Genomic DNA, 24,524 nt, shown 5'->3' with positions numbered 1-24,524 from the left:
GGCAATAACTTTTGAATTTCATCAAGCTGGTTTCTGCTATTGAAATATGTTGTTTAGGACATGATTCTGCATAATATATGTCAAATTCAGTGTAATCCAGCTACAAGTTTAAGAGATATAGCCATTGGTTCAAAAAGTGCTTATCTCACCGAGTTGGAGCGTTTTTGATTAGGAGTGGCAATAACTATTGAATTTCATCAAGCTGGTTTCTGCTATTGAAATATGTTGTTTAGTACGTGATTCTGCATAATATATGTCAAATTCAGTGTAATCCAGCTACAAGTTTAAAAGATATAGACATAGGGTCAAAAAATGCTTATCTCACCGAGTGGAGCGTTTTTGATTAGGAGTGGCAATAACTTTTGAATATCATCAAGCTGGTTTCTGCTATTGAAATATGTTGTTTAGGACATGATTCTGCACAATATATGTCAAATTCAGTGTAATCCAGCTACAAGTTTAAAAGATATAGCCATAGGGTCAAAAAATGCTTATCTCACCGAGTTGGAGCGTTTTTGATTAGGAGTGGCAATAACTTTTGAATTTAATCAAGCTGGTTTCTGCTGTTGAAATATGTTGTTTAGGACATGATTCTGCACAATATATGTCAAATTCAGTGTAATCCAGCTACAAGTTTAAAAGATATAGCCATAGGGTCAAAAAATGCTTATCTCACCGAGTTGGAGCGTTTTTGATTAGGAGTGGCAATAACTTTTGAATTTCATCAAGCTGGTTTCTGCTATTGAAATATGTTGTTTAGGACATGATTCTGCACAATATATGTCAAATCTAGTGTAATCCCTTCACAGGTTCAAAAGATATAGCCATTCGTTCAAAAAGTGCTTATCTCACCGAGTTGGAGCGTTTTTGATTAGGAGTGGCAATAACTTTTGAATTTCATCAAGCTGGTTTCTGCTATTGAAATATGTTGTTTAGGACATGATTCTGCACAATATATGTCAAATTCAGTGTAATCCAGCTACAAGTTTAAAAGATATAGCCATAGGGTCAAAAAATGCTTATCTCACCGAGTTGGAGCGTTTTTGATTAGGAGTGGCAATAACTTTTGAATTTCATCAAGATGGTTTTTGCTATTGAAATATGTTGTTTAGGACATGATTCTGCACAATATATGTCAAATTCAGTGTAATCCAGCTACAAGTTTAAAAGATATAGCCATAGGGTCAAAAAATGCTTATCTCACCGAGTTGGAGCGTTTTTGATTATGAGTGGCAATAACTTTTGAATTTCATCAAGCTGGTTTCTGCTATTGAAATATGTTGTTTAGGACATGATTCTGCACAATATATGTCAAATCTAGTGTAATCCCTTCACAGGTTCAAAAGATATAGCCATTCGTTCAAAAAGTGCTTATCTCACCGAGTTGGAGCGTTTTTGATTAGGAGTGGCAATAACTTTTGAATTTCATCAAGCTGGTTTCTGCTATTGAAATATGTTGTTTAGGACATGATTCTGCACAATATATGTCAAATTCAGTGTAATCCAGCTACAAGTTTAAAAGATATAGCCATAGGGTCAAAAAATGCTTATCTCACCGAGTTGGAGCGTTTTTGATTAGGAGTGGCAATAACTTTTGAATTTCATCAAGGTGGTTTTTGCTATTGAAATATGTTGTTTAGGACATGATTCTGCATAATATATGTCAAATTCAGTGTAATCCAGCTACAAGTTTAAAAGATATAGCCATAGGGTCAAAAATTGCTTATCTCCCCGAGTTGGAGCATTTTTGATTAGGAGTGGCAATAACTTTTGAATTTCATCAAGCTGGTTTCTGCTATTGAAATATGTTGTTTAGGACATGATTCTGCACGATATATGTCAAATTCAGTGTAATCCAGCTACAAGTTTAAAAGATATAGCCATAGGGTCAAAAAATGCTTATCTCACCGAGTTGGAGCGTTTTTGATTAGGAGTGGCAATAACTTTTGAATTTCATCAAGCTGGTTTCTGCTATTGAAATATGTTGTTTAGGACATGATTCTGCATAATATATGTCAAATTCATTGTAATCCAGCTACAAGTTTAAAAGATATAGCCATAGGGTCAAAAATTGCTTATCTCCCCGAGTTGGAGCATTTTTGATTAGGAGTGGCAATAACTTTTGAATTTCATCAAGCTGGTTTCTGCTATTGAAATATGTTGTTTAGGACGTGATATTGCATAATATTTGTCAAAACTAGTGTAATCCCTTCACAGGTTCAAAAGATATAGCCATTCGTTCAAAAAGTGCTTATCTCACCGAGTTGGAGCGTTTTTGATTAGGAGTGGCAATAACTTTTGAATTTCATCAAGCTAGTTCCTGCTATTGAAATATGTTGTTTAGGACATGATTCTGCATAATATATGTCAAAACTAGTGTAATCCCTTCACAGGTTCAAAAGATATAGCCATTCGTTCAAAAAGTGCTTATCTCACCGAGTTGGAGCGTTTTTGATTAGGAGTGGCAATAACTTTTGAATTTCATCAAGCTGGTTTCTGCTATTGAAATATGTTGTTTAGGACATGATTCTGCACAATATATGTCAAAACTAGTGTAATCCCTTCACAGGTTCAAAAGATATAGCCATAGGGTCAAAAAATGCTTATCTCACCGAGTTGGAGCGTTTTTGATTAGGAGTGGCAATAACTTTTGAATTTCATCAAGCAGGTTTCTGCTATTGAAATATGTTGTTTAGGACATGATTCTGCATAATATATGTCAAATTCAGTGTAATCCAGCTACAAGTTTAAAAGATATAGCCATTAGGTCAAAAAATGCTTATCTCACCTAATTGGACGTTTTTGATTAGGAGTGGCAATAACTTTTGAATTTCATCAAGCTGGTTTCTGCTATTGAAATATGTTGTTTAGGACATGATTCTGCATAATATATGTCAAATTCAGTGTAATCCAGCTACAAGTTTAAGAGATATAGCCATAGGGTCAAAAATTGCTTATCTCCTCGAGTTGGAGCGTTTTTGATTAGGAGTGGCAATAACTTTTGAATTTCATCAAGCTGGTTCCTGCTATTGAAATATGTTGTTTAGGACATGATTCTGCATAATATATGTCAAAACTAGTGTAATCCCTTCACAGGTTCAAAAGATATAGCCATTCGTTCAAAAAGTGCTTATCTCACCGAGTTGGAGCGTTTTTGATTAGGAGTGGCAATAACTTTTGAATTTCATCAAGCTGGTTTCTGCTATTGAAATATGTTGTTTAGGACATGATTCTGCACAATATATGTCAAATCTAGTGTAATCCCTTCACAGGTTCAAAAGATATAGCCATAGGGTCAAAAAATGCTTATCTCACCGATTTGGAGCGTTTTTGATTAGGAGTGGCAATAACTTTTGAATTTCATCAAGCAGGTTTCTGCTATTGAAATATGTTTTTTAGGACATGATTCTGCATAATATATGTCAATTTCAGTGTAATCCAGCTACAAGTTTAAAAGATATAGCCATAGGGTCAAAAAATGCTTATCTCACCGAATTGGAGCGTTTTTGATTAGGAGTGGCAATAACTTTTGAATTTCATCAAGCTGGTTTCTGCTATTGAAATATGTTGTTTAGGACATGATTCTGCATAATATATGTCAAATTCAGTGTAATCCAGCTACAAGTTTAAGAGATATAGCCATAGGGTCAAAAATTGCTTATCTCCCCGAGTTGGAGCGTTTTTGATTAGGAGTGGCAATAACTTTTGAATTTCATCAAGCTGGTTTCTGCTATTGAAATATGTTGTTTAGGACGTGATTCTGCACAATATATGTCAAATTCAGTGTAATCCAGCTACAAGTTTAAAAGATATAGCCATAGGGTCAAAAAATGCTTATCTCACCGAGTTGGAGCGTTTTTGATTAGGAGTGGCAATAACTTTTGAATTTCATCAAGCTGGTTTCTGCTGTTGAAATATGTTGTTTAGGACATGATTCTGCACAATATATGTCAAAACTAGTGTAATCCCTTCACAGGTTCAAAAGATATAGCCATTCGTTCAAAAAGTGCTTATCTCACCGAGTTGGAGCGTTTTTGATTAGGAGTGGCAATAACTTTTGAATTTCATCAAGCTGGTTTCTGCTATTGAAATATGTTGTTTAGGACGTGATTCTGCATAATATATGTCAAATTCAGTGTAATCCAGCTACAAGTTTAAAAGATATAGCCATAGGGTCAAAAAATGCTTATCTCACCGAGTGGAGCGTTTTTGATTAGGAGTGGCAATGACTTTTGAATATCATCAAGCTGGTTTCTGCTATTGAAATATGTTGTTTAGGACGTGATTCTGCACAATATATGTCAAATTCAGTGTAATCCAGCTACAAGTTTAAAAGATATAGCCATAGGGTCAAAAAATGCTTATCTCACCGAGTTGGAGCGTTTTTGATTAGGAGTGGCAATAACTTTTGAATTTCATCAAGCTGGTTTCTGCTATTGAAATATGTTGTTTAGGACATGATTCTGCACAATATATGTCAAATCTAGTGTAATCCCTTCACAGGTTCAAAAGATATAGCCATTCGTTCAAAAAGTGCTTATCTCACCGAGTTGGAGCGTTTTTGATTAGGAGTGGCAATAACTTTTGAATTTCATCAAGCTGGTTTCTGCTATTGAAATATGTTGTTTAGGACGTGATTCTGCATAATATTTGTCAAAACTAGTGTAATCCCTTCACAGGTTCAAAAGATATAGCCATTCGTTCAAAAAGTGCTTATCTCACCGAGTTGGAGCGTTTTTGATTAGGAGTGGCAATAACTTTTGAATTTCATCAAGCTGGTTCCTGCTATTGAAATATGTTGTTTAGGACATGATTCTGCATAATATATGTCAAAACTAGTGTAATCCCTTCACAGGTTCAAAAGATATAGCCATTCGTTCAAAAAGTGCTTATCTCACCGAGTTGGAGCGTTTTTGATTAGGAGTGGCAATAACTTTTGAATTTCATCAAGCTGGTTTCTGCTATTGAAATATGTTGTTTAGGACGTGATTCTGCACAATATATGTCAAAACTAGTGTAATCCCTTCACAGGTTCAAAAGATATAGCCATAGGGTCAAAAATTGCTTATCTCACCGAGTTGGAGCGTTTTTGATTAGGAGTGGCAATAACTTTTGAATTTCATCAAGCAGGTTTCTGCTATTGAAATATGTTTTTTAGGACATGATTCTGCATAATATATGTCAATTTCAGTGTAATCCAGCTACAAGTTTAAAAGATATAGCCATAGGGTCAAAAAATGCTTATCTCACCGAATTGGAGCGTTTTTGATTAGGAGTGGTTATAACTTTTGAATTTCATCAAGCTGGTTTCTGCTATTGAAATATGTTGTTTAGGACATGATTCTGCATAATATATGTCAAATTCAGTGTAATCCAGCTACAAGTTTAAGAGATATAGCCATAGGGTCAAAAATTGCTTATCTCCCCGAGTTGGAGCGTTTTTGATTAGGAGTGGCAATAACTTTTGAATTTCATCAAGCTGGTTTCTGCTATTGAAATATGTTGTTTAGGACGTGATTCTGCACAATATATGTCAAATTCAGTGTAATCCAGCTACAAGTTTAAAAGATATAGCCATAGGGTCAAAAAATGCTTATCTCACCGAGTTGGAGCGTTTTTGATTAGGAGTGGCAATAACTTTTGAATTTCATCAAGCTGGTTTCTGCTGATGAAATATGTTGTTTAGGACATGATTCTGCACAATATATGTCAAAACTAGTGTAATCCCTTCACAGGTTCAAAAGATATAGCCATTCGTTCAAAAAGTGCTTATCTCACCGAGTTGGAGCGTTTTTGATTAGGAGTGGCAATAACTTTTGAATTTCATCAAGCTGGTTTCTGCTATTGAAATATGTTGTTTAGGACATGATTCTGCACAATATATGTCAAATTCAGTGTAATCCAGCTACAAGTTTAAAAGATATAGCCATAGGGTCAAAAAATGCTTATCTCACAGAGTTGGAGCGTTTTTGATTAGGAGTGGCAATAACTTTTGAATTTCATGAAGCTGGTTTCTGCTATTGAAATATGTTGTTTAGGACATGATTCTGCACAATATATGTCAAATTCAGTGTAATCCAGCTACAAGTTTAAAAGATATAGCCATAGGGTCAAAAAATGCTTATCTCACCGAGTTGGAGCGTTTTTGATTAGGAGTGGCAATAACTTTTGAATTTCATCAAGCTGGTTTCTGCTATTGAAATATGTTGTTTAGGACATGATTCTGCATAATATATGTCAAATTCAGTGTAATCCAGCTACAAGTTTAAAAGATATAGCCATAGGGTCAAAAAATGCTTATCTCACAGAGTTGGAGCGTTTTTGATTAGGAGTGGCAATAACTTTTGAATTTCATCAAGCTGGTTTCTGCTATTGAAATATGTTGTTTAGGACATGATTCTGCACAATATATGTCAAATTCAGTGTAATCCAGCTACAAGTTTAAAAGATATAGCCATAGGGTCAAAAAATGCTTATCTCACCGAGTTGGAGCGTTTTTGATTAGGAGTGGCAATAACTTTTGAATTTCATCAAGCTGGTTTCTGCTGTTGAAATATGTTGTTTAGGACATGATTCTGCACAATATATGTTAAAACTAGTGTAATCCCTTCACAGGTTCAAAAGATATAGCCATTCGTTCAAAAAGTGCTTATCTCACCGAGTTGGAGCGTTTTTGATTAGGAGTGGCAATAACTTTTGAATTTCATCAAGCTGGTTTGTGCTATTGAAATATGTTGTTTAGGACATGATTCTGCACAATATATGTCAAATTCAGTGTAATCCAGCTACAAGTTTAAAAGATATAGCCATAGGGTCAAAAAATGCTTATCTCACAGAGTTGGAGCGTTTTTGATTAGGAGTGGCAATAACTTTTGAATTTCATGAAGCTGGTTTCTGCTATTGAAATATGTTGTTTAGGACATGATTCTGCACAATATATGTCAAATTCAGTGTAATCCAGCTACAAGTTTAAAAGATATAGCCATAGGGTCAAAAAATGCTTATCTCACCGAGTTGGAGCGTTTTTGATTAGGAGTGGCAATAACTTTTGAATTTCATCAAGCTGGTTTCTGCTATTGAAATATGTTGTTTAGGACATGATTCTGCACAATATATGTCAAATTCAGTGTAATCCAGCTTCACGTTTAAAAGATATAGCCATAGGGTCAAAAAATGCTTATCTCACAGAGTTGGAGCGTTTTTGATTAGGAGTGGCAATAACTTTTGAATTTCATCAAGCTGGTTTCTGCTATTGAAATATGTTGTTTAGGACATGATTCTGCACAATATATGTCAAATTCAGTGTAATCCAGCTACAAGTTTAAAAGATATAGTCATAGGGTCAAAAAATGCTTATCTCACCGAGTTGGAGCGTTTTTGATTAGGAGTGGCAATAACTTTTGAATTTCATCACGCTGGTTTCTGCTGTTGAAATATGTTGTTTAGGACATGATTCTGCACAATATATGTCAAAACTAGTGTAATCCCTTCACAGGTTCAAAAGATATAGCCATTCGTTCAAAAAGTGCTTATCTCACCGAGTTGGAGCGTTTTTGATTAGGAGTGGCAATAACTTTTGAATTTCATCAAGCTGGTTTCTGCTATTGAAATATGTTGTTTAGGACGTGATTCTGCATAATATATGTCAAATTCAGTGTAATCCAGCTACAAGTTTAAAAGATATAGCCATAGGGTCAAAAAATGCTTATCTCACCGAGTTGGAGCGTTTTTGATTAGGAGTGGCAATAACTTTTGAATTTCATCAAGCTGGTTTCTGCTATTGAAATTTGTTGTTTAGGACATGATTCTGCACAATATATGTCAAATCTAGTGTAATCCCTTCACAGGTTCAAAAGATATAGCCATTCGTTCAAAAAGTGCTTATCTCACCGAGTTGGAGCGTTTTTGATTAGGAGTGGCAATAACTTTTGAATTTCATCAAGCTGGTTTCTGCTATTGAAATATGTTGTTTAGGACATGATTCTGCACAATATATGTCAAATTCAGTGTAATCCAGCTACAAGTTTAAAAGATATAGCCATAGGGTCAAAAAATGCTTATCTCACCGAGTTGGAGCGTTTTTGATTAGGAGTGGCAATAACTTTTGAATTTCATCAAGCTGGTTTCTGCTATTGAAATATGTTGTTTAGGACATGATTCTGCACAATATATGTCAAATTCAGTGTAATCCAGCTACAAGTTTAAAAGATATAGCCATAGGGTCAAAAAATGCTTATCTCACCGAGTTGGAGCGTTTTTGATTAGGAGTGGCAATAACTTTTGAATTTCATCAAGCTGGTTTCTGCTATTGAAATATGTTGTTTAGGACATGATTCTGCACAATATATGTCAAATTCAGTGTAATCCAGCTACAAGTATAAAAGATATAGCCATAGGGTCAAAAAATGCTTATCTCACCGAGTTGGAGCGTTTTTGATTAGGAGTGGCAATAACTTTTGAATTTCATCAAGCTGGTTTCTGCTATTGAAATATGTTGTTTAGGACATGATTCTGCACAATATATGTCAAATTCAGTGTAATCCAGCTTCACGTTTAAAAGATATAGCCATAGGGTCAAAAAATGCTTATCTCACAGAGTTGGAGCGTTTTTGATTAGGAGTGGCAATAACTTTTGAATTTCATCAAGCTGGTTTCTGCTATTGAAATATGTTGTTTAGGACATGATTCTGCACAATATATGTCAAATTCAGTGTAATCCAGCTACAAGTTTAAAAGATATAGTCATAGGGTCAAAAAATGCTTATCTCACCGAGTTGGAGCGTTTTTGATTAGGAGTGGCAATAACTTTTGAATTTCATCACGCTGGTTTCTGCTGTTGAAATATGTTGTTTAGGACATGATTCTGCACAATATATGTCAAAACTAGTGTAATCCCTTCACAGGTTCAAAAGATATAGCCATTCGTTCAAAAAGTGCTTATCTCACCGAGTTGGAGCGTTTTTGATTAGGAGTGGCAATAACTTTTGAATTTCATCAAGCTGGTTTCTGCTATTGAAATATGTTGTTTAGGACGTGATTCTGCATAATATATGTCAAATTCAGTGTAATCCAGCTACAAGTTTAAAAGATATAGCCATAGGGTCAAAAAATGCTTATCTCACCGAGTTGGAGCGTTTTTGATTAGGAGTGGCAATAACTTTTGAATTTCATCAAGCTGGTTTCTGCTATTGAAATTTGTTGTTTAGGACATGATTCTGCACAATATATGTCAAATCTAGTGTAATCCCTTCACAGGTTCAAAAGATATAGCCATTCGTTCAAAAAGTGCTTATCTCACCGAGTTGGAGCGTTTTTGATTAGGAGTGGCAATAACTTTTGAATTTCATCAAGCTGGTTTCTGCTATTGAAATATGTTGTTTAGGACATGATTCTGCACAATATATGTCAAATTCAGTGTAATCCAGCTACAAGTTTAAAAGATATAGCCATAGGGTCAAAAAATGCTTATCTCACCGAGTTGGAGCGTTTTTGATTAGGAGTGGCAATAACTTTTGAATTTCATCAAGCTGGTTTCTGCTATTGAAATATGTTGTTTAGGACATGATTCTGCATAATATATGTCAAATTCAGTGTAATCCAGCTACAAGTTTAAAAGATATAGCCATAGGGTCAAAAATTGCTTATCTCCCCGAGTTGGAGCATTTTTGATTAGGAGTGGCAATAACTTTTGAATTTCATCAAGCTGGTTTCTGCTATTGAAATATGTTGTTTAGGACGTGATTCTGCATAATATATGTCAAAACTTGTGTAATCCCTTCACAGGTTCAAAAGATATAGCCATTCGTTCAAAAAGTGCTTATCTCACCGAGTTGGAGCGTTTTTGATTAGGAGTGGCAATAACTTTTGAATTTCATCAAGCTGGTTTCTGCTATTGAAATATGTTGTTTAGGACGTGATTCTGCATAATATATGTCAAATTCAGTGTAATCCAGCTACAAGTTTAAAAGATATAGCCATAGGGTCAAAAAATGCTTATCTCACCGAGTTGGAGCGTTTTTGATTAGGAGTGGCAATAACTTTTGAATTTCATCAAGCTGGTTTCTGCTATTGAAATTTGTTGTTTAGGACATGATTCTGCACAATATATGTCAAATCTAGTGTAATCCCTTCACAGGTTCAAAAGATATAGCCATTCGTTCAAAAAGTGCTTATCTCACCGAGTTGGAGCGTTTTTGATTAGGAGTGGCAATAACTTTTGAATTTCATCAAGCTGGTTTCTGCTATTGAAATATGTTGTTTAGGACATGATTCTGCACAATATATGTCAAATTCAGTGTAATCCAGCTACAAGTTTAAAAGATATAGCCATAGGGTCAAAAAATGCTTATCTCACCGAGTATGAGCGTTTTTGATTAGGAGTGGCAATAACTTTTGAATTTCATCAAGCTGGTTTCTGCTATTGAAATATGTTGTTTAGGACATGATTCTGCATAATATATGTCAAATTCAGTGTAATCCAGCTACAAGTTTAAAAGATATAGCCATAGGGTCAAAAATTGCTTATCTCCCCGAGTTGGAGCATTTTTGATTAGGAGTGGCAATAACTTTTGAATTTCATCAAGCTGGTTTCTGCTATTGAAATATGTTGTTTAGGACGTGATTCTACATTATATATGTCAAAACTAGTGTAATCCCTTCACAGGTTCAAAAGATATAGCCATTCGTTCAAAAAGTGCTTATCTCACCGAGTCGGAGCGTTTTTGATTAGGAGTGGCAATAACTTTTGAATTTCATCAAGCTGGTTTCTGCTATTGAAATATGTTGTTTAGGACGTGATTCTGCATAATATATGTCAAAACTAGTGTAATCCCTTCACAGGTTCAAAAGATATAGCCATAGGGTCAAAAAATGCTTATCTCACCGAGTTGGAGCGTTTTTGATTAGGAGTGGCAATAACTTTGGAATTTCATCAAGCTGGTTTCTGCTATTGAAATATGTTGTTTAGGACATGATTCTGCATAATATATGTCAAATTCAGTGTAATCCAGCTACAAGTTTAAAAGATATAGCCATAGGGTCAAAAAATGCTTATCTCACCGAGTGGAGCGTTTTTGATTAGGAGTGGCAATAACTTTTGAATTTCATCAAGCTGGTTTCTGCTATTGAAATATGTTATTTAGGACGTGATTCTGCACAATATATGTCAAATTCAGTGTAATCCAGCTACAACTTTAAAAGATATAGCCATAGGGTCAAAAAATGCTTATCTCACCGAGTTGGAGCGTTTTTGATTAGGAGTGGCAATAACTTTTGAATTTCATCAAGCTGGTTTCTGCTATTGAAATATGTTGTTTAGGACATGATTCTGCACAATATATGTCAAATTCAGTGTAATCCAGCTACAAGTTTAAAAGATATAGCCATAGGGTCAAAAAATGCTTATCTCACCGAGTTGGAGAGTTTTTGATTAGGAGTGGCAATAACTTTTGAATTTCATCAAGCTGGTTTCTGCTATTGAAATATGTTGTTTAGGACATGATTCTGCACAATATATGTCAAATTCAGTGTAATCCAGCTACAAGTTTAAAAGATATAGCCATAGGGTCAAAAAATGCTTATCTCACCGAGTTGGAGCGTTTTTGATTAGGAGTGGCAATAACTTTTGAATTTCATCAAGCTGGTTTCTGCTATTGAAATATGTTGTTTAGGACATGATTCTGCATAATATATGTCAAATTCATTGTAATCCAGCTACAACTTTAAAAGATATAGCCATAGGGTCAAAAATTGCTTATCTCACCGAGTTGGAGCGTTTTTGATTAGGAGTGGGAATAACTTTTGAATTTCATCAAGCTGGTTTCTGCTATTGAAATATGTTGTTTAGGACATGATTCTGCACAATATATGTCAAATCTAGTGTAATCCCTTCACAGGTTCAAAAGATATAGCCATTCGTTCAAAAAGTGCTTATCTCACCGAGTTGGAGCGTTTTTGATTAGGAGTGGCAATAACTTTTGAATTTCATCAAGCTGGTTTCTGCTATTGAAATATGTTGTTTAGGACATGATTCTGCATAATATATGTCAAATTCAGTGTAATCCAGCTACAAGTTTAAAAGATATAGCCATAGGGTCAAAAATTGCTTATCTCCCCGAGTTGGAGCATTTTTGATTAGGAGTGGCAATAACTTTTGAATTTCATCAAGCTGGTTTCTGCTATTGAAATATGTTGTTTAGGACATGATTCTGCACAATATATGTCAAATTCAGTGTAATCCAGCTACAAGTTTAAAAGATATAGCCATAGGGTCAAAAAATGCTTATCTCACCGAGTTGGAGCGTTTTTGATTAGGAGTGGCAATAACTTTTGAATTTCATCAAGCTGGTTTCTGCTATTGAAATATGTTGTTTAGGACATGATTCTGCACAATATATGTCAAATCTAGTGTAATCCCTTCACAGGTTCAAAAGATATAGCCATTCGTTCAAAAAGTGCTTATCTCACCGAGTTGGAGCGTTTTTGATTAGGAGTGGCAATAACTTTTGAATTTCATCAAGCTGGTTTCTGCTATTGAAATATGTTGTTTAGGACATGATTCTGCACAATATATGTCAAATTCAGTGTAATCCAGCTACAAGTTTAAAAGATATAGCCATAGGGTCAAAAAATGCTTATCTCACCGAGTTGGAGCGTTTTTGATTAGGAGTGGCAATAACTTTTGAATTTCATCAAGGTGGTTTTTGCTATTGAAATATGTTGTTTAGGACATGATTCTGCATAATATATGTCAAATTCAGTGTAATCCAGCTACAAGTTTAAAAGATATAGCCATAGGGTCAAAAATTGCTTATCTCCCCGAGTTGGAGCATTTTTGATTAGGAGTGGCAATAACTTTTGAATTTCATCAAGCTGGTTTCTGCTATTGAAATATGTTGTTTAGGACATGATTCTGCACGATATATGTCAAATTCAGTGTAATCCAGCTACAAGTTTAAAAGATATAGCCATAGGGTCAAAAAATGCTTATCTCACCGAGTTGGAGCGTTTTTGATTAGGAGTGGCAATAACTTTTGAATTTCATCAAGCTGGTTTCTGCTATTGAAATATGTTGTTTAGGACATGATTCTGCATAATATATGTCAAATTCATTGTAATCCAGCTACAAGTTTAAAAGATATAGCCATAGGGTCAAAAATTGCTTATCTCCCCGAGTTGGAGCATTTTTGATTAGGAGTGGCAATAACTTTTGAATTTCATCAAGCTGGTTTCTGCTATTGAAATATGTTGTTTAGGACGTGATATTGCATAATATTTGTCAAAACTAGTGTAATCCCTTCACAGGTTCAAAAGATATAGCCATTCGTTCAAAAAGTGCTTATCTCACCGAGTTGGAGCGTTTTTGATTAGGAGTGGCAATAACTTTTGAATTTCATCAAGCTGGTTCCTGCTATTGAAATATGTTGTTTAGGACATGATTCTGCATAATATATGTCAAAACTAGTGTAATCCCTTCACAGGTTCAAAAGATATAGCCATTCGTTCAAAAAGTGCTTATCTCACCGAGTTGGAGCGTTTTTGATTAGGAGTGGCAATAACTTTTGAATTTCATCAAGCTGGTTTCTGCTATTGAAATATGTTGTTTAGGACATGATTCTGCACAATATATGTCAAAACTAGTGTAATCCCTTCACAGGTTCAAAAGATATAGCCATAGGGTCAAAAAATGCTTATCTCACCGATTTTGAGCGTTTTTGATTAGGAGTGGCAATAACTTTTGAATTTCATCAAGCAGGTTTCTGCTATTGAAATATGTTGTTTAGGACATGATTCTGCATAATATATGTCAAATTCAGTGTAATCCAGCTACAAGTTTAAAAGATATAGCCATAGGGTCAAAAAATGCTTATCTCACCTAATTGGAGCGTTTTTGATTAGGAGTGGCAATAACTTTTGAATTTCATCAAGCTGGTTTCTGCTATTGAAATATGTTGTTTAGGACATGATTCTGCATAATATATGTCAAATTCAGTGTAATCCAGCTACAAGTTTAAGAGATATAGCCATAGGGTCAAAAATTGCTTATCTCCTCGAGTTGGAGCGTTTTTGATTAGGAGTGGCAATAACTTTTGAATTTCATCAAGCTGGTTCCTGCTATTGAAATATGTTGTTTAGGACATGATTCTGCATAATATATGTCAAAACTAGTGTAATCCCTTCACAGGTTCAAAAGATATAGCCATTCGTTCAAAAAGTGCTTATCTCACCGAGTTGGAGCGTTTTTGATTAGGAGTGGCAATAACTTTTGAATTTCATCAAGCTGGTTTCTGCTATTGAAATATGTTGTTTAGGACATGATTCTGCACAATATATGTCAAATCTAGTGTAATCCCTTCACAGGTTCAAAAGATATAGCCATAGGGTCAAAAAATGCTTATCTCACCGATTTTGAGCGTTTTTGATTAGGAGTGGCAATAACTTTTGAATTTCATCAAGCAGGTTTCTGCTATTGAAATATGTTTTTTAGGACATGATTCTGCATAATATATGTCAATTTCAGTGTAATCCAGCTACAAGTTTAAAAGATATAGCCATAGGGTCAAAAAATGCTTATCTCACCGAATTGGAGCGTTTTTGATTAGGAGTGGCAATAACTTTTGAATTTCATCAAGCTGGTTTCTGCTATTGAAATATGTTGTTTAGGACATGATTCTGCATAATATATGTCAAATTCAGTGTAATCCAGCTACAAGTTTAAGAGATATAGCCATAGGGTCAAAAATTGCTTATCTCCCCGAGTTGGAGCGTTTTTGATTAGGAGTGGCAATAACTTTTGAATTTCATCAAGCTGGTTTCTGCTATTGAAATATGTTGTTTAGGACGTGATTCTGCACAATATATGTCAAATTCAGTGTAATCCAGCTACAAGTTTAAAAGATATAGCCATAGGGTCAAAAAATGCTTATCTCACCGAGTTGGAGCGTTTTTGATTAGGAGTGGCAATAACTTTTGAATTTCATCAAGCTGGTTTCTGCTGTTGAAATATGTTGTTTAGGACATGATTCTGCACAATATATGTCAAAACTAGTGTAATCCCTTCACAGGTTCAAAAGATATAGCCATTCGTTCAAAAAGTGCTTATCTCACCGAGTTGGAGCGTTTTTGATTAGGAGTGGCAATAACTTTTGAATTTCATCAAGCTGGTTTCTGCTATTGAAATATGTTGTTTAGGACGTGATTCTGCATAATATATGTCAAATTCAGTGTAATCCAGCTACAAGTTTAAAAGATATAGACATAGGGTCAAAAAATGCTTATCTCACCGAGTGGAGCGTTTTTGATTAGGAGTGGCAATGACTTTTGAATATCATCAAGCTGGTTTCTGCTATTGAAATATGTTGTTTAGGACGTGATTCTGCACAATATATGTCAAATTCAGTGTAATCCAGCTACAAGTTTAAAAGATATAGCCATAGGGTCAAAAAATGCTTATCTCACCGAGTTGGAGCGTTTTTGATTAGGAGTGGCAATAACTTTTGAATTTCATCAAGCTGGTTCCTGCTATTGAAATATGTTGTTTAGGACATGATTCTGCATAATATATGTCAAAACTAGTGTAATCCCTTCACAGGTTCAAAAGATATAGCCATTCGTTCAAAAAGTGCTTATCTCACCGAGTTGGAGCGTTTTTGATTAGGAGTGGCAATAACTTTTGAATTTCATCAAGCTGGTTTCTGCTATTGAAATATGTTGTTTAGGACATGATTCTGCACAATATATGTCAAAACTAGTGTAATCCCTTCACAGGTTCAAAAGATATAGCCATAGGGTCAAAAAATGCTTATCTCACCGATTTTGAGCGTTTTTGATTAGGAGTGGCAATAACTTTTGAATTTCATCAAGCAGGTTTCTGCTATTGAAATATGTTGTTTAGGACATGATTCTGCATAATATATGTCAAATTCAGTGTAATCCAGCTACAAGTTTAAAAGATATAGCCATAGGGTCAAAAAATGCTTATCTCACCTAATTGGAGCGTTTTTGATTAGGAGTGGCAATAACTTTTGAATTTCATCAAGCTGGTTTCTGCTATTGAAATATGTTGTTTAGGACATGATTCTGCATAATATATGTCAAATTCAGTGTAATCCAGCTACAAGTTTAAGAGATATAGCCATAGGGTCAAAAATTGCTTATCTCCTCGAGTTGGAGCGTTTTTGATTAGGAGTGGCAATAACTTTTGAATTTCATCAAGCTGGTTCCTGCTATTGAAATATGTTGTTTAGGACATGATTCTGCATAATATATGTCAAAACTAGTGTAATCCCTTCACAGGTTCAAAAGATATAGCCATTCGTTCAAAAAGTGCTTATCTCACCGAGTTGGAGCGTTTTTGATTAGGAGTGGCAATAACTTTTGAATTTCATCAAGCTGGTTTCTGCTATTGAAATATGTTGTTTAGGACATGATTCTGCACAATATATGTCAAATCTAGTGTAATCCCTTCACAGGTTCAAAAGATATAGCCATAGGGTCAAAAAATGCTTATCTCACCGATTTTGAGCGTTTTTGATTAGGAGTGGCAATAACTTTTGAATTTCATCAAGCAGGTTTCTGCTATTGAAATATGTTTTTTAGGACATGATTCTGCATAATATATGTCAATTTCAGTGTAATCCAGCTACAAGTTTAAAAGATATAGCCATAGGGTCAAAAAATGCTTATCTCACCGAATTGGAGCGTTTTTGATTAGGAGTGGCAATAACTTTTGAATTTCATCAAGCTGGTTTCTGCTATTGAAATATGTTGTTTAGGACATGATTCTGCATAATATATGTCAAATTCAGTGTAATCCAGCTACAAGTTTAAGAGATATAGCCATAGGGTCAAAAATTGCTTATCTCCCCGAGTTGGAGCGTTTTTGATTAGGAGTGGCAATAACTTTTGAATTTCATCAAGCTGGTTTCTGCTATTGAAATATGTTGTTTAGGACGTGATTCTGCACAATATATGTCAAATTCAGTGTAATCCAGCTACAAGTTTAAAAGATATAGCCATAGGGTCAAAAAATGCTTATCTCACCGAGTTGGAGCGTTTTTGATTAGGAGTGGCAATAACTTTTGAATTTCATCAAGCTGGTTTCTGCTGTTGAAATATGTTGTTTAGGACATGATTCTGCACAATATATGTCAAAACTAGTGTAATCCCTTCACAGGTTCAAAAGATATAGCCATTCGTTCAAAAAGTGCTTATCTCACCGAGTTGGAGCGTTTTTGATTAGGAGTGGCAATAACTTTTGAATTTCATCAAGCTGGTTTCTGCTATTGAAATATGTTGTTTAGGACGTGATTCTGCATAATATATGTCAAATTCAGTGTAATCCAGCTACAAGTTTAAAAGATATAGACATAGGGTCAAAAAATGCTTATCTCACCGAGTGGAGCGTTTTTGATTAGGAGTGGCAATGACTTTTGAATATCATCAAGCTGGTTTCTGCTATTGAAATATGTTGTTTAGGACGTGATTCTGCACAATATATGTCAAATTCAGTGTAATCCAGCTACAAGTTTAAAAGATATAGCCATAGGGTCAAAAAATGCTTATCTCACCGAGTTGGAGCGTTTTTGATTAGGAGTGGCAATAACTTTTGAATTTCATCAAGCTGGTTTCTGCTATTGAAATATGTTGTTTAGGACATGATTCTGCACAATATATGTCAAATCTAGTGTAATCCCTTCACAGGTTCAAAAGATATAGCCATTCGTTCAAAAAGTGCTTATCTCACCGAGTTGGAGCGTTTTTGATTAGGAGTGGCAATAACTTTTGAATTTCATCAAGCTGGTTTCTGCTATTGAAATATGTTGTTTAGGACATGATTCTGCACGATGTATGTCAAATTCAGTGTAATCCAGCTACAAGTTTAAAAGATATAGCCATAGGGTCAAAAAATGCTTATCTCACCGAGTTGGAGCGTTTTTGATTAGGAGTGGCAATAACTTTTGAATTTCATCAAGCTGGTTTCTGCTATTGAAATATGTTGTTTAGGACATGATTCTGCACAATATATGTCAAATCTAGTGTAATCCCTTCACAGGTTCAAAAGATATAGCCATTCGTTCAAAAAGTGCTTATCTCACCGAGTTGGAGCGTTTTTGATTAGGAGTGGCAATAACTTTTGAATTTCATCAAGCTGGTTTCTGCTATTGAAATATGTTGTTTAGGACGTGATTCTGCATAATATTTGTCAAAACTAGTGTAATCCCTTCACAGGTTCAAAAGATATAGCCATTCGTTCAAAAAGTGCTTATCTCACCGAGTTGGAGCGTTTTTGATTAGGAGTGGCAATAACTTTTGAATTTCATCAAGCTGGTTCCTGCTATTGAAATATGTTGTTTAGGACATGATTCTGCATAATATATGTCAAAACTAGTGTAATCCCTTCACAGGTTCAAAAGATATAGCCATTCGTTCAAAAAGTGCTTATCTCACCGAGTTGGAGCGTTTTTGATTAGGAGTGGCAATAACTTTTGAATTTCATCAAGCTGGTTTCTGCTATTGAAATATGTTGTTTAGGACGTGATTCTGCATAATATATGTCAAAACTAGTGTAATCCCTTCACAGGTTCAAAAGATATAGCCATAGGGTCAAAAATTGCTTATCTCACCGAGTTGGAGCGTTTTTGATTAGGAGTGGCAATAACTTTTGAATTTCATCAAGCAGGTTTCTGCTATTGAAATATGTTTTTTAGGACATGATTCTGCATAATATATGTCAATTTCAGTGTAATCCAGCTACAAGTTTAAAAGATATAGCCATAGGGTCAAAAAATGCTTATCTCACCGAATTGGAGCGTTTTTGATTAGGAGTGGCAATAACTTTTGAATTTCATCAAGCTGGTTTCTGCTATTGAAATATGTTGTTTAGGACATGATTCTGCATAATATATGTCAAATTCAGTGTAATCCAGCTACAAGTTTAAAAGATATAGCCATAGGGTCAAAAATTGCTTATCTCCCCGAGTTGGAGCGTTTTTGATTAGGAGTGGCAATAACTTTTGAATTTCATCAAGCTGGTTTCTGCTATTGAAATATGTTGTTTAGGACGTGATTCTGCACAATATATGTCAAATTCAGTGTAATCCAGCTACAAGTTTAAAAGATATAGCCATAGGGTCAAAAAATGCTTATCTCACCGAGTTGGAGCGTTTTTGATTAGGAGTGGCAATAACTTTTGAATTTCTGCAAGCTGGTTTCTGCTGATGAAATATGTTGTTTAGGACATGATTCTGCATAATATATGTCAAAACTAGTGTAATCCCTTCACAGGTTCAAAAGATATAGCCATTCGTTCAAAAAGTGCTTATCTCACCGAGTTGGAGCGTTTTTGATTAGGAGTGGCAATAACTTTTGAATTTCATCAAGCTGGTTTCTGCTATTGAAATATGTTGTTTAGGACGTGATTCTGCACAATATATGTCAAAACTAGTGTAATCCCTTCACAGGTTCAAAAGATATAGCCATAGGGTCAAAAATTGCTTATCTCACCGAGTTGGAGCGTTTTTGATTAGGAGTGGCAATAACTTTTGAATTTCATCAAGCAGGTTTCTGCTATTGAAATATGTTTTTTAGGACATGATTCTGCATAATATATGTCAATTTCAGTGTAATCCAGCTACAAGTTTAAAAGATATAGCCATAGGGTCAAAAAATGCTTATCTCACCGAATTGGAGCGTTTTTGATTAGGAGTGGCAATAACTTTTGAATTTCATCAAGCTGGTTTCTGCTATTGAAATATGTTGTTTAGGACATGATTCTGCATAATATATGTCAAATTCAGTGTAATCCAGCTACAAGTTTAAAAGATATAGCCATAGGGTCAAAAATTGCTTATCTCCCCGAGTTGGAGCGTTTTTGATTAGGAGTGGCAATAACTTTTGAATTTCATCAAGCTGGTTTCTGCTATTGAAATATGTTGTTTAGGACGTGATTCTGCACAATATATGTCAAATTCAGTGTAATCCAGCTACAAGTTTAAAAGATATAGCCATAGGGTCAAAAAATGCTTATCTCACCGAGTTGGAGCGTTTTTGATTAGGAGTGGCAATAACTTTTGAATTTCTGCAAGCTGGTTTCTGCTGATGAAATATGTTGTTTAGGACATGATTCTGCACAATATATGTCAAAACTAGTGTAATCCCTTCACAGGTTCAAAAGATATAGCCATTCGTTCAAAAAGTGCTTATCTCACCGAGTTGGAGCGTTTTTGATTAGGAGTGGCAATAACTTTTGAATTTCATCAAGCTGGTTTCTGCTATTGAAATATGTTGTTTAGGACATGATTCTGCACAATATATGTCAAATTCAGTGTAATCCAGCTACAAGTTTAAAAGATATAGCCATAGGGTCAAAAAATGCTTATCTCACAGAGTTGGAGCGTTTTTGATTAGGAGTGGCAATAACTTTTGAATTTCATGAAGCTGGTTTCTGCTATTGAAATATGTTGTTTAGGACATGATTCTGCACAATATATGTCAAATTCAGTGTAATCCAGCTACAAGTTTAAAAGATATAGCCATAGGGTCAAAAAATGCTTATCTCACCGAGTTGGAGCGTTTTTGATTAGGAGTGGCAATAACTTTTGAATTTCATCAAGCTGGTTTCTGCTATTGAAATATGTTGTTTAGGACATGATTCTGCATAATATATGTCAAATTCAGTGTAATCCAGCTACAAGTTTAAAAGATATAGCCATAGGGTCAAAAAATGCTTATCTCACAGAGTTGGAGCGTTTTTGATTAGGAGTGGCAATAACTTTTGAATTTCATCAAGCTGGTTTCTGCTATTGAAATATGTTGTTTAGGACATGATTCTGCACAATATATGTCAAATTCAGTGTAATCCAGCTACAAGTTTAAAAGATATAGCCATAGGGTCAAAAAATGCTTATCTCACCGAGTTGGAGCGTTTTTGATTAGGAGTGGCAATAACTTTTGAATTTCATCAAGCTGGTTTCTGCTGTTGAAATATGTTGTTTAGGACATGATTCTGCACAATATATGTTAAAACTAGTGTAATCCCTTCACAGGTTCAAAAGATATAGCCATTCGTTCAAAAAGTGCTTATCTCACCGAGTTGGAGCGTTTTTGATTAGGAGTGGCAATAACTTTTGAATTTCATCAAGCTGGTTTCTGCTATTGAAATATGTTGTTTAGGACATGATTCTGCACAATATATGTCAAATTCAGTGTAATCCAGCTACAAGTATAAAAGATATAGCCATAGGGTCAAAAAATGCTTATCTCACCGAGTTGGAGCGTTTTTGATTAGGAGTGGCAATAACTTTTGAATTTCATCAAGCTGGTTTCTGCTATTGAAATATGTTGTTTAGGACATGATTCTGCACAATATATGTCAAATTCAGTGTAATCCAGCTTCACGTTTAAAAGATATAGCCATAGGGTCAAAAAATGCTTATCTCACAGAGTTGGAGCGTTTTTGATTAGGAGTGGCAATAACTTTTGAATTTCATCAAGCTGGTTTCTGCTATTGAAATATGTTGTTTAGGACATGATTCTGCACAATATATGTCAAATTCAGTGTAATCCAGCTACAAGTTTAAAAGATATAGTCATAGGGTCAAAAAATGCTTATCTCACCGAGTTGGAGCGTTTTTGATTAGGAGTGGCAATAACTTTTGAATTTCATCACGCTGGTTTCTGCTGTTGAAATATGTTGTTTAGGACATGATTCTGCACAATATATGTCAAAACTAGTGTAATCCCTTCACAGGTTCAAAAGATATAGCCATTCGTTCAAAAAGTGCTTATCTCACCGAGTTGGAGCGTTTTTGATTAGGAGTGGCAATAACTTTTGAATTTCATCAAGCTGGTTTCTGCTATTGAAATATGTTGTTTAGGACGTGATTCTGCATATTATATGTCAAATTCAGTGTAATCCAGCTACAAGTTTAAAAGATATAGCCATAGGGTCAAAAAATGCTTATCTCACCGAGTTGGAGCGTTTTTGATTAGGAGTGGCAATAACTTTTGAATTTCATCAAGCTGGTTTCTGCTATTGAAATTTGTTGTTTAGGACATGATTCTGCACAATATATGTCAAATCTAGTGTAATCCCTTCACCAGTTCAAAAGATATAGCCATTCGTTCAAAAAGTGCTTATCTCACCGAGTTGGAGCGTTTTTGATTAGGAGTGGCAATAACTTTTGAATTTCATCAAGCTGGTTTCTGCTATTGAAATATGTTGTTTAGGACATGATTCTGCACAATATATGTCAAATTCAGTGTAATCCAGCTACAAGTTTAAAAGATATAGCCATAGGGTCAAAAAATGCTTATCTCACCGAGTTGGAGCGTTTTTGATTAGGAGTGGCAATAACTTTTGAATTTCATCAAGCTGGTTTCTGCTATTGAAATATGTTGTTTAGGACATGATTCTGCATAATATATGTCAAATTCAGTGTAATCCAGCTACAAGTTTAAAAGATATAGCCATAGGGTCAAAAATTGCTTATCTCCCCGAGTTGGAGCATTTTTGATTAGGAGTGGCAATAACTTTTGAATTTCATCAAGCTGGTTTCTGCTATTGAAATATGTTGTTTAGGACGTGATTCTGCATAATATATGTCAAAACTTGTGTAATCCCTTCACAGGTTCAAAAGATATAGCCATTCGTTCAAAAAGTGCTTATCTCACCGAGTTGGAGCGTTTTTGATTAGGAGTGGCAATAACTTTTGAATTTCATCAAGCTGGTTTCTGCTATTGAAATATGTTGTTTAGGACGTGATTCTGCATAATATATGTCAAATTCAGTGTAATCCAGCTACAAGTTTAAAAGATATAGCCATAGGGTCAAAAAATGCTTATCTCACCGAGTTGGAGCGTTTTTGATTAGGAGTGGCAATAACTTTTGAATTTCATCAAGCTGGTTTCTGCTATTGAAATTTGTTGTTTAGGACATGATTCTGCACAATATATGTCAAATCTAGTGTAATCCCTTCACAGGTTCAAAAGATATAGCCATTCGTTCAAAAAGTGCTTATCTCACCGAGTTGGAGCGTTTTTGATTAGGAGTGGCAATAACTTTTGAATTTCATCAAGCTGGTTTCTGCTATTGAAATATGTTGTTTAGGACATGATTCTGCACAATATATGTCAAATTCAGTGTAATCCAGCTACAAGTTTAAAAGATATAGCCATAGGGTCAAAAAATGCTTATCTCACCGAGTATGAGCGTTTTTGATTAGGAGTGGCAATAACTTTTGAATTTCATCAAGCTGGTTTCTGCTATTGAAATATGTTGTTTAGGACATGATTCTGCATAATATATGTCAAATTCAGTGTAATCCAGCTACAAGTTTAAAAGATATAGTCATAGGGTCAAAAAATGCTTATCTCACCGAGTTGGAGCGTTTTTGATTAGGAGTGGCAATAACTTTTGAATTTCATCACGCTGGTTTCTGCTGTTGAAATATGTTGTTTAGGACATGATTCTGCACAATATATGTCAAAACTAGTGTAATCCCTTCACAGGTTCAAAAGATATAGCCATTCGTTCAAAAAGTGCTTATCTCACCGAGTTGGAGCGTTTTTGATTAGGAGTGGCAATAACTTTTGAATTTCATCAAGCTGGTTTCTGCTATTGAAATATGTTGTTTAGGACGTGATTCTGCATATTATATGTCAAATTCAGTGTAATCCAGCTACAAGTTTAAAAGATATAGCCATAGGGTCAAAAAATGCTTATCTCACCGAGTTGGAGCGTTTTTGATTAGGAGTGGCAATAACTTTTGAATTTCATCAAGCTGGTTTCTGCTATTGAAATTTGTTGTTTAGGACATGATTCTGCACAATATATGTCAAATCTAGTGTAATCCCTTCACAGGTTCAAAAGATATAGCCATTCGTTCAAAAAGTGCTTATCTCACCGAGTTGGAGCGTTTTTGATTAGGAGTGGCAATAACTTTTGAATTTCATCAAGCTGGTTTCTGCTATTGAAATATGTTGTTTAGGACATGATTCTGCACAATATATGTCAAATTCAGTGTAATCCAGCTACAAGTTTAAAAGATATAGCCATAGGGTCAAAAAATGCTTATCTCACCGAGTTGGAGCGTTTTTGATTAGGAGTGGCAATAACTTTTGAATTTCATCAAGCTGGTTTCTGCTATTGAAATATGTTGTTTAGGACATGATTCTGCATAATATATGTCAAATTCAGTGTAATCCAGCTACAAGTTTAAAAGATATAGCCATAGGGTCAAAAAATGCTTATCTCCCCGAGTTGGAGCATTTTTGATTAGGAGTGGCAATAACTTTTGAATTTCATCAAGCTGGTTTCTGCTATTGAAATATGTTGTTTAGGACGTGATTCTGCATAATATATGTCAAAACTTGTGTAATCCCTTCACAGGTTCAAAAGATATAGCCATTCGTTCAAAAAGTGCTTATCTCACCGAGTTGGAGCGTTTTTGATTAGGAGTGGCAATAACTTTTGAATTTCATCAAGCTGGTTTCTGCTATTGAAATTTGTTGTTTAGGACATGATT

Source organism: Fistularia commersonii, unplaced genomic scaffold (genome assembly GCF_037954325.1).
Source record: "Fistularia commersonii isolate RoL2024-O1a breed Wild unplaced genomic scaffold, RoL_Fcom_v1.0 HiC_scaffold_37, whole genome shotgun sequence".
NCBI classification, from domain to species: Eukaryota; Metazoa; Chordata; class Actinopteri; order Syngnathiformes; family Fistulariidae; genus Fistularia; species Fistularia commersonii.
The sequence above is the reverse complement of the archived record's forward strand: the minus strand, read 5'-3'. Positions refer to the sequence as shown.